The sequence below is a fragment of the Nelumbo lutea genome, chromosome 1 (assembly GCF_056320005.1).
Source record: "Nelumbo lutea isolate HS-2025 chromosome 1, American lotus-T2T, whole genome shotgun sequence".
Taxonomy (NCBI): domain Eukaryota; kingdom Viridiplantae; phylum Streptophyta; class Magnoliopsida; order Proteales; family Nelumbonaceae; genus Nelumbo; species Nelumbo lutea.
Window position 1 is genome coordinate 6,022,652 of NC_142684.1, and position 14,150 is coordinate 6,036,801.

A 14,150-nucleotide genomic window follows, 5' to 3' on the forward strand; every position below is an offset into this window, starting at 1 on the left:
CCCCGAATAACTTAAAGTTTAGATTCTGCAACGAAATAAGAAAATCCAGGCAACCATTTGCTGGCAAATTTGTCTGACCTGGTTGGTCCAGCTAGGAATCAAGCCTAGGCCAACTGAGCTTGGACAAGAATTTTAGTATGTCAATCCCAAGAGCATGTTGCATATTGTAACAGAGAAAAATTAGGAAGAAAATCAGAACTCTCTTTCTTCTTTTATAATCTTTTCTTTTTACAGGATATTAGAATACAGCCTAAAACAAAAAATTTCTTGCTTCTAGTAGTTCATGGTTAAACTCCAAGGTTCATAGGTCCCACACACTAAAGTGTATTCTTAATTTCTGGAAACCATAATTTTGTGCTCTACTGTCTGATTAGGGTGATCTTTATATCGATTTTGTTTAACTTTTCAAGTTCTATGGTTCCAATTTTCACGGCGCTGAAGGTGCCTTGCTCCAACAAAGGTTTCATCCTCTTCAAGGGATTGGCTGTGGTGGAAAGTGTGTGGAATGGAATGTTTACTGTGAAGTCTTTCTATTTGGCGTTGGTGAAGGATCAATTTGATTCGAACCAAGTGGGGGGTTTGGGGGAATCCTATCCCTCCTAGAGTTGACAGTAAAAGTATTTGCCAAATAACGCCTTACATAGGCTTAAATTACTTAATTTACTTAATTAACTTGATACCACCATAGACCCTTAAGTAATTTACTTAATTTATATCACCATAGACTCTGAAGTAATTTACTTAATTAACTTATTAAAGGGGATTTTCAAATTTTAGGGTTTGACTCGAGCAATGTCACATAAGCATGACTTTATTATTTTATTCATTGTCTAACAGACTTGTCAATCATCTGTTTTTACCTTAAAATGGCCATTCCATTATAGTCTGAGGGCAAAAGTGACCCCTTCAATTCTTTAGCATCTAAGGTGTTCTTTTTTTTAAACAAAGTTTAAGGGTTGTCAAAACTAAGGGGGTGTTTTTTCTTTTGGATTTTGAGAGGGGGGAAAGTTGGTCAATGGGATTTTGGTTTCCATTGATTAAGAAATCCCATATTCTTTTTTCAGATTTATGTGGAAACCGGTGAAAGTTTATTTTCTTGGGTATCATTTATTTATCCATCTCCTAGGTGGGTAAATAAATTTCCCAGATAGGGGGAAAGTTGACAATACTTGAATGGGACAAAAATGCCCTTTTTAATAATGGATTTTAATGATTAATATGGGCATCGCCTTATTTACACGAGAAATAAAAGAACATGGGTAAATGCACTTACCTGGGTAAGTGTTTCCCAGGAAAAACGAATGTGACCTAAAAGTCTAGAAAAATTTATAACCAATCAACTGGCATCATAAAAGTGGTAACAAATTAGGTGGATTTTCATCTAAATTCACCTGGGCAGTTTGATTGGTCAAGTCCTTTCTAGTATTATGTCTTTCTGGCATCGTAGATTTTTAAAGAACTTGAAGCCAATTTACGAAATCATCATTCATCCTTGCATGCTGTCCGTTTTATGAAACCATCTGCTATAATCTATAGTCAATCAGCAGTTGACAATTGAATGCAGTCTTTCCCAACTTTCCATATCCGTAATGGTATGTGAAAGAAAGCCCAGGTTCAAGTTATTTAAGAAAAGTAGAATAGTGGCGTTGAGTTTTTCAACCCCTGCATTGGTAATGACGTTGATTAATGCTTGTTATATCATTGCATACCAATTGAAACTGATATCTTTGCCTACTTATTGTCCATTGGGAGGGTTTTGTTGAATTCACATCACCGCCGCATAAATTGTCACCTCACAACATCTCACAGCACATCCCGGCTGTGTATTGGGAACATCACCTGATGATGACATCATCAAAAGTGGTATTATCATCGGGAGATATTCCCAATACACAACGGGAATGTAATATGTTGTGGGACGTTGTGTGGCGGAGATTTGAACTCGGTTTTGTTAAATCTGTTAGTTCTCAGCAATGACCCGATGATGTAGTGGATTTTAAAGTGTATATTTGGTAACATAGCATTGCATGGATATAACGTTTGTACTTGATATAAGCATGAAAAATCGGGTTGGGCACAAGTGAGATATAGCTGTTTATTACACACGAGTGCCATTAGGTATTGGAGCAGATCTCTATAAAATCTCTATAAAGAGTTTGCACCTGAAACCCAACCAAAAAAGAGTATGATTCGGTAAAATCTAATGTGGTGGATAAATGAACAGACAATGCAATGATACCAAATATGCCCAAAGAATTTAACCAGCTGGCTGATTGAAGGGATTATCTAGTAAGGATAGACTTGCCATTATCCCACCCTCAACCCCTTCGGATGAGATTCATTTTAGGGTGCTTGGGTTCTAGTTTAAACATAAAACAATCAAGCGAACAAACAAGCAAAGAACAACATCAACAAAAAGCAAGATAACTAAACAGACCTAATGTTTGGATAGATTTGACCCCGATAAGCCTTAGTTGTAGGTATTCAGATTCCTACAACATACCATGGGCCTTGGCTCAACTAAAGCCCAATTGGAAGCCCTGGATCTCCTAGGACTGGCCTTAAAGATTTGATTGGATCAGATGGATAGACACTGATATGATAAATTCACATGCAAATGCATGGACGCATGGTGATGGCCAACTTGGGATATTCCTCTTGGCTAGGAGTGCAAGTTGGGTTGGCCCGATTTAACAGTTTACATTATTTTAGGCTCGGGCTTCTTGTTGGGCCCATTGGAATTTGACAAAATCCCAATCTTAACCCAGAAAAGTTGCACACTTGCACCCCTACCATTGGCCGTTGCTTTGCGTTAGACACCTTTTTATTTATTTACTTCTTTATTTTTGGATAGTCAAAGAGATGTAATCCTAGGCCTAGGGTATATTGGAAGTCTAAGATGCTTTGTTGAAAAGATTTCACATTCCTGAATCTTGGCATCCCAACATGAGCATCAGTGCATGGCATTGATATGCGTGTCCACACAAATTAACAATGAAATTATATAGAGTTTTTTTTTTTTTTATGTGAGAGTAAGGGAGTGTTTGACAATATGGTTGGTTATGTTTTTGTTAACTGGAAATTTCCAAATAATTTTGCTTACAAGATGAATGTGGATGGGGCTTGTCGTGGCAATCCTGGTGAAGGAGGAGGTGGGGGTTTACTGAGAAACTCTTTTTGGAATTCTCATATTTTCTTTTCACTGTTACTATAGTCAGTCTACCTCTACTAAAGCAGAATTTTCAGCTTTGTACAATGGTCTAAGCCTTTGTTTGCAAAGAAGCTATAAAGAGATTGAAGTTGAAAGTGATGATATGATAATTATTGACATTCTAATGGGTAGATCGGATAATCCTTGGAATTCTGTTTACATCTTGCACATGATTAAGAACTTAGTGCAGAGAATGAATATTAGGTGGGCCCATATCTTATGAGAGAGAAATCACTGTGATGATCTCCTAGCTAACAAAGGAATTGATGAAAGATGCACGCTTAAAGTGATCAATGGTAATTCCCAAATTCTTAGAGATTTGGCTTGTTTTATTCATGAAGATAACTTGGGTTTGCCTATCCTTAGAATTAATTAGGTTTTGTTAGACTTTTTTTTTTTCTTTGTTTTTCTTTGGGTGGGCCTGAGATGGTGAGGGAGAGCTATGTATGCTTGGGTTATGGGGCACAGTGGGCTAAATCTTCCACTGTTATTACAAATTTTTCTTTTGAAAATGGTTAATAAAATTTAAGGTGATCGCCCCTCACCTGGAGTAATTTCTGGGGTTCAAAAAAAAAAGGTGCTACTATTAATCGTGGAGAGGTTTTAGCTCAAGTTAAATGGGGGCTTCTATTAATCCCTAATATTAGGGGCCATTTAAGGGGGTGTTTGGTACAGTGGCGTTATATTTTGTATTGATTAATACAAATTTCTATGAGATTTTTTTTTTTTTGTTTTTGCTTTTTACCTTAAACATTTTGAATTGATCAATACAAATATCTATTGCTGCCCAAAATGGCAAATTGATGTTTTTAAGATATAAACATTTTTCTTAATTGAAATAACATTAATATATGATGACAATACATATCTCTTATAAACTTGTATTGATCAACCCACACACAAGGGTAGTTGAACTGAATCATTTATAACTTAAGTGAAGAAGTTATTCAAGAGGTTGCATGATCCTTAATTGGAGTGGGGTGGGGGTTGATTAGTATGTCCTCTTATATTTTACTTTTTAATTATTTGATTCAATAAAAGACAGCATTCAGTTCAGCCATTTCAGCTGTTGTTGAACCCAAAATAAAACAGTCTATTTTCAGCCCAAACAATGGACCAGGCTATGACCACCCTTTTGATAAGGAGACAAGCCCCTCATTAATTGTCAAAATTATCCTTTCCATAACTTTTTAATTACTATTAGGAAAATTGTCTAAAACTCACCATGAGTTTTCAGCATTTCTCTTAAATTCACAATTTTTCAAAATGTCTAAAACTCACCATATCACTAACTTGACATTAAACAGACTAATGGGTGTTAGCATATTGCCATTTTAATATTCAGACATGATAAAAGAATAAAGTTCAAAAACATATTTTCAAATACAAAATGCATAAAAACATAGAAATTACAAATAAATATAAAAAATTATAAAAATTGTAAATAAAATAAAAATTATTTTTAAATTATAGAAACTATAGAAATTGAAAAACAAAATTAGGAAATAAAAATTGTAAAAAAACACAAAAAATTATAGAAAAACACAGAAATTGAAAATAAATAACAAAAATACAGGAAAATTTATATATTGTAGAAAATATAAAAATATAAAAAACATTGAAAATTATAAAAAAACACTAAAAATGAAAAAAAAAAAAGAAACAAGAAAAATGAAAACTGAAAAAGACCATGTTTTCCTCTAACTCACCATTCAAGGGTAATTTGGTGATGAAAATTGTTATTTATACTGATATGGTCACCTCTGTCAAGAAGTCTTAACAGTGCACTAATGAAAGGTGAATTTTGAAAAATAAAAAGTTACTGACATGATGAATTTTAAATATTTTAAAAAATTATGATGAATTTAAGAGTTACTATCAAGATATAATCGTAAAAAGCAGCTTGTCCTTTTTGGGGACTATTCCCCATTTATCAGAAACGCAGTGGGCTTCGGCCCATTCAAATGTCCACCTAACAATCACAGCTGATGGCTCAACTTGAGGTCTGATTCCTCGTACCCTCTTGTTGCATTAGCATTTAATTGGCACATGGTGAGGGCTCAAATCAGTGTTGTCAAAACCTGGCAAGATTTCAGTCGTTTTACCACATGGGTCAAAAGACCCAAACAGTCTGCTCGTTCAAGGTTCGACTCAATTGTCTGATTTATTCAAATTAAAGAAATGAAAATGTTTCAAATTATTAAATATTTTAAAACATTTTATACATATTTTAAATCAAAACAAGATTTAAATCATGGTTTTTAAAATCGACCCGGAGAGGCGGAGACCGAACCGATTAGGGGTCTGTTTATTGGGTTAAATGGTCCGATCATTCGAATCGAATAGTCGGTCTGTTTTGACAAAAATAAAAAAAATAAAAAAAAATAAAAAATGATCAAAACCGTTTGAACGATTAACCGCCCGAATCAATGGTTTGTTGACTGAAATCAACGATTTTTGAAGAGAATCCGATTTTGAGAAAAACTGAAACCGATGACTGGTTCCAAGTTTTTCCGATCCAATCCGATTATGAAAATCATACTTAAAATAATGAATATTGGAGGAAATTTTGACCAAGTCAACATTTTGAAGCACATCTTGGTAGTTGGGAACTGTTTTATGGGACAGGGTGGCAGTTCAAGCAGTCTAACCATCCGGTGTGATTGGAGTCTGTAAACACTGGTTCAAGGGCCAGGTATAGTCGTATAGAAGAGGGCATCACAGATTCACAGCAGTCCAGTCTATCATTATTCTTAAGCCTTTGAAGCTACCTATTCATCTGTCCTTTCATCTTTTGCTTTTTCAAATGACGACTAATGTTCTCCTCAAAGATCTTCACTGGATACTTTGGGAACTTTTTGACCAAGTAATCTTCCTTTCTAAATGTATATATGCTTATCCCTCTTGTTACGGTTCAAAGCAGGCTTAGCCTTACCTACGCTTGAACTTCATATCTATCTTCATACAGCAAAGAAAAAGAGGAAATATGAAAAAAGAAAAATACAAGAGAAACCATGCTTTAACATGTCTAACTCATTGAACTTCATAAAGACATTTTAGTAATTTCACCTCTACAGTCAATTGAAAGTTCAGGGGGTTAAATTTCAGTACCCCCAAAGTACAGAGTCCTGCTCTATAATTTTCCAATAATTAATAATTAATAAAGTTGAAAAATGGGCAAGTTGGAAAGTTCTGAAAAGATACAATGGGCTTATGATGATTTTAGAAATTAACTATTGTAGAAATTTCCTTAGACATCCTTCTTGCCATTTTCCAAAGGGAACATAGAAGAAATATATACAAGATATTGAGAAGTTGGTCAGTTTGGTCATGTTTGTTGCAAGTATAACTATGGAATTCTCCATTTGTTTTTCATGTTGATTGAGAACCAAAACTTAATCTTATCTTGATTTGACCCCATCATTAATTTTTTGCTATCAAGTGATATGATGTAGTGAAACTTAGATAAAAAAAGAAGTCAAATGGAACAAGAAGGGGATACAAGCAAAAGGGTTGCTCACTTGTGCATTCCCTTGACCTAAGGATGCCAACTTGATACAAAAAAAAAAAAAAAAAAATAAATAAATAATTATGCCCATTATAGTTGCTTCTTGGGTGTTTCTAGAACAATCGTTTCAAATAGCACTTGAAAGAAATTGGATAATCTACATATAAAGAAGATGGTGATTGAAGGGCCACTCTTACCGAAAAAAAAAGAGCTAGAAACTAAGAAAGAATGTGAATTATGCTTTGACAAACAGTAGGAGCCTAGACGAAGGAAAATGTTTGCTTCAAACATGATTAAGGTTGGTCAAGTGGGAGACAACTCTTCAAGTCACACATTGAGCTCTCTCTTCTGCGTCAATCCAAACCTTGAAAGCAATGTTTTAAAAATTGATCTGAAAAAACAGAATTGTTTTTCTATCTGGGTGGAGGGTTAGAAATTCAACCAGTTGCTATCAAGGCTCAGATGAGAATTATTGTTTTTAGGTTAAAAATGGCTGAAAATAGCAAAAAAGAAAAAAAAAAACCAAACCAGTGACCCGCTGACTGGATCGAATGGTTCAGCAGTTCATCAATTATTGGCCAGGCCACTAATTAAATTGTAGATCGGATCAATGGTTTGCTTTGTAAGTGAGAGATTAATTTGGGCATGAAGCAGACCCAGATGAAAACAAGTAAGGTGACGGATCAACTGGCCTAATCAACCAGTTTGATTGTGGATTGAAAACATTGGTTTGAAAGAACAAGATTTAAGTGGGGCCATTCCCATTGATAAACATACATCAGATTTTTTATTCTTTCTCTAATATTTTTTTTTTTCTGGGTAAGTAAGTAGACTTCAGATTATGTGATACAAAAAACAATTGAGATTTAAAATTGGAAGTTCTTCACGAGGTGGTGCAGATAGTCAAAAAGGCATTAATCAGTTGTCCTATTTAACGATTGATTAATAAACAACTGGTTCCGTGGGGTTTGCCTAACCAACAATTTGATATTATTTAAACATGAAAAAAAGATGAAACTTTCGGTTTAAGCTTTCCTCAACTCATCCACAGTAGGTCAGTAGCGATCGACAAGGAGCACATCCCATGGTTTAAGCTTTCCAATTTTGATTTATTTTTTATTTTTTATTTTTATTTTGATGGGTATTCATAAAATGAACGGTTCTGATGATCCAACACAATCAGAGTATTGTGGGGTCCATTCTATATATTTTTGTATATATAGTACTTCTTCACATTCATATGCAGCCAAGAGCCAACCTTATCAAGCCAGCTGTTTTCTGGATAGATGTAGATATATATGGATCAATGTGAACATGGTGAAAAGAGTGCAAAAAAGAAGCAGGGAATTCGGTCAAGAGCTTGTGTTGTTGGGTTGAAAGTTGGTAGGACTTCGTTTTCAGGGAATCTGAGAAAGATGTAGTGAGAATGCAGTCAATGTGATCCATAGGAGAACCAGAGTCCTTTTTTTCTCAGGTTATTATACTCAGACTGCCCTATCCGGAATTTGACCCTCACAATCCCATTCATGTGTTTATATGGAGGGGATGGTGAGAATCGAACCATTTAAGACTGTTCTTCTTCTTCTTCTTATTTTTCTCTTTTTATAATGTGGTAATGGCCAAAGTACTTTTTCAGTTTGACTCTTATGCTGTGTTTGGTTTGATGTGAAAAGTATTTATGGAATTTCACATACTAGTTTTTTGTAACTATATTTTCTATATCAATAATGGGGTACTGTCAATGCCCCGGCCTTATTTAGATTATTGTAGTAAAAAGAAAAAACAATTAAAATAGAATAAAAGAAAGAAAATTACATCAAAATATCTAAAAAAATTTAATAGTATTTAAAGTAATATGTATGTGCGTATTTATACTATGTTTTTCTTTTTTTGAATTCTAAAATGGCAACCAATCAGGTAGTATTGATAAAACTCAAGGGATTCTATGCGAGGACAGAGCATGTTACATGTAAGATTGTGAGAGTAAGGATGCTGAGTGACCATCTCAACTATTGAGTTACCGACATATATACAGTGGTTGGTGTGTGTGCATATGCATACACTTTTGTGTTATGCATGGTATTAATAATATATTAAGGCACAGTTTGAAAAGAATATAAATATAATTATATGAGTGCAAAATTTTGTATTTTATATTATTTTGTATGTATTTATATTATACATATTTATATTTTAGGAAAATCTATAGTGTTGGAAAAGCATGATACCAAAAGAATTTATACTAATCAAAATCCACCCATGAATTTTAATAAATACCATTAACACATTGTGATATCAATTGATTGGTTATAAGTTTTCCGGATATCATTCACTTTCTGATATCATAGTGGAACCCTTATATTTGTACTCTTTTCAAGTTGAGTTTAAGGCTGCATTTGGAAATGATGCAAATGGAGTGTAAATCCCAATTTAGGGTAAATTTGCATTTTACTTTACTTTTGCCTGTGTTTGACAACATTATATTTATGCATTAACAAATGACAGATGATACATTTTTCAATGCATATTTACATTGATAATAAGATGTAAAAGTACATCAATAAAAAAGAACTAAATTTAGGTTTAAGTGGGATCTTGATAAAAAAGGGCATGTGCTTTTTTGGAATTTGTGTTTGCATCCATTATAGCTAAAAATCTGTTTGGTAAGATAGTAAATTTGTCAGTGCAAAACTAATCCAACTTTACAATTTTATGTGGATTGTTTTACACTCTACATATTTGCATGGTTTCCAAAAGCCTTACTTTTACAAGAGACTTCATGCATTTTTTTTGCTAGCCTCTTGGAGATTGGATCTGCTCCTCACACCTGGTGCCTCATATGCACATCCTACCATGCATTGGAAACATCTCCCATACTTATTAGTTATTATTCACAGGCTATGAGGTGCCCATTTGTGAGGAGCAGATCCCGCTTCAGCCTCTTGTGGAAGTGATTGAATTAAGGTGCATGATTATGTATGCGTGTAATTGCTTTGGTGGATAACCAAAGTGTACAAATATTAGAGCAAAATATAGACGATAGAGACAAATATGCAACAAAAATTACCCCCAATTAAGGCCAATGGGTCGACCACCCAGATCAATGAGTCATTGACTGATTCAACAGTTTTTGAACAAGGACTGGGTTTGTGATAAATTTGAAGCAGTTGCCTAAATGGTTCCTGGGCCGAACAGTTGAACTGTTCAGGTCAATGGCGATTTAAAAGCCTGGTCTATAAAAAGAAAAACTTTCCGATGGAGATGTTGCTTAAACAGAAATTCGACACCGAAACATTATAAAGATGCATGAATTCTGAATGACGAGCTGAGTGGTGATAGATTCTCTGCTCTTTTTAATCTTTTGTCTATCTATTAATATTAAAATTGAGAGAGAAAGGTCAATTAATTACTTTACTTCGATTGTTGATTCCAGTTGGTCTATCAGTGGAGAATTGTCTCAGCATTCATGCGTTTAATTCCAATGGTTTATCATTCGGAGAATCGTCTCAGCATTCATGCGTTTAATTCGGATGATTTATCAGTCAGAGAATCGTCTTAGCATTCACGCATTTAATTCCTGAAAATCGGAAGTCAGGGCGGAACTCTTATTCTCCCTTATTTGATTGTTGATTCCAGTTGGTTTAAGAATTGTGTCAGTGTTCACGCGTTTAATTCCGATGGTTTATCAGGCAGAAATCTTATTCTCCTTTCACGCATTTAGTTCCAATGGTTTAATTCTCATTATTTAAATTTCTTGTTTTATTAAATATAGGAAAAAGAAACTTTAGCCGTATTTTTTATTTATTTTAAAATTTTAATATATTAAAAATAGGGAGGACGTTTGAAAACAATCACATGTGAAAAAGAGTACTTATATGACACTCTTTTATGGGATGTACAGATAAAGTCAAAGTCTTCAGAAACCATTCTGCAGGAAATCCGGACTCCAGAAAAGATGCATGAAATTAAAGGGAATTCAAAGGCCTAGCAGCCAGAGAAAATAATCCGAAATAGCGGAAAAAAATACAATATCATATTTTATGAACTCTCTACGTAGTTTCCCTCTTTCTCTCTCTATGTGATGTGTGGTTTTGAACATATACATGTGTAAATTCAAAGGCTAAAAGGCTAGCTCTCTATTGATCTGAATGACAGTTCAAATTGGCCACATCAACTCTTGTTGTGGTAATTCCTCATTTTGTTTTCACAAGTGCGTATACAAGTTTTAAAGAAGATAAACCAATTAAAGCAAAAATTCTACTCTATTTATGATGGGAAATTAGTTTTTGTTTAGAAATAGGCAATATGGTTAGACTTAGAGTGGATACACTTTTGGTGTGAGTCACGGGGCGAACAATCTTCACTCTGATTTGATCGTTTTTTTACACAATTAAATAAAGAAAACTGTTCTAACTCTAGATTATCTTTTAAAACATGGCAGATTCAGATTACTCTCATTTAACTTAATTTTGCATTAAATTCAAGGTAATAGTTTTGTTATGATAATATATAGTATAGCATATGTGGATCTAATTTTTATGATGACTACCAAAACTAAGTAAATATACATCCGCTTTTATATAAGATAAATATGACCTCCAATTTTTCCTTTTTATCAATGCCAAGGTATAGCTTTGGTTTTGGCCCATGTCTGGATTGATACCAAATTTATGGGCAGGATGGGGCTGCCATTTCAGATTGACTAACAGGATGAGTTGTGATTTTTTGTTCCAACCAATTCAGACTCACTTAACTATCAAATAACAGGCTATGTTATTCGAAAATCTGATTTTAAATTCAAAATTCGATATAATTGAATCAGATTCAAATAATTCGAATATCTAATTGGTCGAATTTGAATATCCTATTCATACCGAATAATTAACCGGATTTAAATTCGGATATGACTTGATTTGATTCAATAAATATCCGAATAATTAATCTGCATTAGGCCTGTCCGTACTTTTCCGAATAATTTATATATTTATATACTTTATATAAATAAAATATTTATTAATTATATAAAAATAATTATTTAGTCAAATTTGAATTCGGATATTAATTTTCAAAGTCTGTTAGATATCAAATTTTCCAATCAGATTCGAATTCAGATATTACTTGATCCTATTCGAATTTGATCCGTTTACAACTCCTAATCCCACAGTCCCACCCACAGTATTTGTGGCTCAACTGAGTCAAAAGCAGTTTTGGTCACCATTCAGGTCAGGCCCATCTGTGTCTAGTATTCCTGCAGAGAGGTGAGTGATGTCTGACCCATAACAAATTCCTCCACAATTTCTCATCCCACACTGCTGATACCCTCGTCCCTACCAGCAGTGGCAGCATACCTTCCACCACAGATGACTATGGCCTTCATCCCACTACTCCAACCCTCTTCTTACTCATCATCAGTCACCCATGGGCCCTGTTTCTCACATTCATCGATCATATGAAAACCATGTCCAAATATCATGGCTGCCCATCCCTATACCCACAGTGTATCATGGGAATCCCATTATACATATAATTATATAATCTAACTAACTGTTGGTGACTCTAGTGGGGTCTCTGGCGAGTTGTAGTGGGTGTTTAAGATTAAGAAGAAAGTATGTAGAACCATTTACATGCTTGAAGCTTGTCTAATGGCTACAAAATTTTATCAATGTGCCAAAATCGATTAAATATGAAGCCTTATCAGCCACCATAAATTATTTAATCGTCTCTATTCGTAGATGGTTAATTTCCAAACATTTTTTTTTTTATGTTTTATTTATTTATAATTTTAAAACTGATTTAGAAGGATCAGTTTAAGTTCCGGCTGCTTTCTAAATTATGGTTTAATCCGATATAACCCTTATATAAACGTATCAAAATGCTCCTGACACGATACGTATCAATGCTTTGAACCTTGATCCCCAGATCACAAGTAAATGACGTAACAAACAATAAGTTTGGTAGAAGATAATACGAGAGAACAAAAAGTTGAACTTTCTTAAAAAATTTTGAACTTCATAACAACTTTCCCTCAACGTTTTTTATCTGTCTTGTTATCAAACCAAAAACAACCTGAAGGTCTGCAACTCCATTTCCTTGTCTCAGAGTGCCAGTATTTCAAAGACTTTATTACATCCTCCCACATTGAAGATTGATTGATCCCCAAATCAGCACAAAGAATTGATTTGCAATTTGAATTGGCCAATGAAAATAACAGATTGATTTGGCCATGGCCCATCGTAATTAACCATGCCATGCCAAGGCCCTAAGGAAAGAAGAAGATCAAATATTCATTTTCTTCCTGCTCATGAATGCTTTAGTTTGAAATTGGACCTTTTTTGACTAAATGTTACTTGGCTAAAGCATGAACACATATCAACGCAATATTTGAAAATGGGCAATCGAAGAATCATTTTGGCTCCCAGTTCTTATGGCCAAACTGGTCTGAGTCTGATAAAATTGGAAGAAAATAACACAGGGTATCAAAATGACAAAATTTCCCTTACTCATAGTATGAATATATCCATGGTAATAATGACTCTACAAAGAAGAATATTTAGCCCAACAGGCCCACAAGCATAAAAGACTTTGATTGCAACAGCATTCAATATAGATAACTTCTTATTATATTATAAAATAATTAAATTTATATAAGTAGAAGTCATCTAATCATGTTCCCCTTTTTTTAAAATCAATGCATTCATATGCTCTCTCTATCATACATATACATTAATACATATGATGGGACCTCAACCCTTTCTATACGCAAAATATAGCTAGACTAGAGTGATGTTAGTGGATTAGGTCAAATGCTAAATCTGCATTGATCCAATTCTATCTTAGGGTTCGTTTGATTCACATTTGGAATTGGAGTTGAAATTCTTCGAAATGGTTCGTTCCATAGTTTGTTTGATTTAGATAGGAACGAAAATGAGAATTAAAATTAGTAGGAATGGGACTTCATTCATAAAAGAGGGACATGGAATGACAATTCCCTCAAATGGGGGAATGCCATTCTAACAGGAATGGAAATAGGATTTCGATTCTGTCCAATCAAACAGTTGGAATCGGAATAGCCCATTCCGATTCTGATTCCAGACCCTTATTCCCGTGAACCAAACGGAGTCTTAATATCTGGCCAGGTGGAAGGGTTTTCATGCAGCATCTTTTATCATTACATGAGTTGAGAAACTTGAAAATCTTCAAAAATCCCCTAAAAAGTTAAAAAAGAAATTTAAATGAAGGGATTATAGCAGTACAAAGCTAAGAGGTCATTTTTTCCAAACAAATTCATTCAATGCAATTAAATCAATACAGAAGCCCTCCTAAACGGAGCTTTAATAAGGTTGGGGTTGGTTAATGTGAACACAGCCCGTGGACATTACAGAAATCAAGATGGAATAATTACAAAATCTGTCACTTGCATTTAGGTGTTAC

General features: G+C 34.1%; 1 long non-coding RNA gene across 1 annotated transcript; it reads left to right on the forward strand.

The window, feature by feature from the left end:
* Window positions 1–9,903: 9,903 nt before the first annotated feature.
* On the forward strand, window positions 9,904–10,411 carry LOC148873323 (uncharacterized). The gene is made up of 2 exons (XR_016105928.1): window positions 9,904–10,051; window positions 10,153–10,411. It is a non-coding gene; the product is annotated as an uncharacterized LOC148873323 (long non-coding RNA).
* Window positions 10,412–14,150: the final 3,739 nt, after the last annotated feature.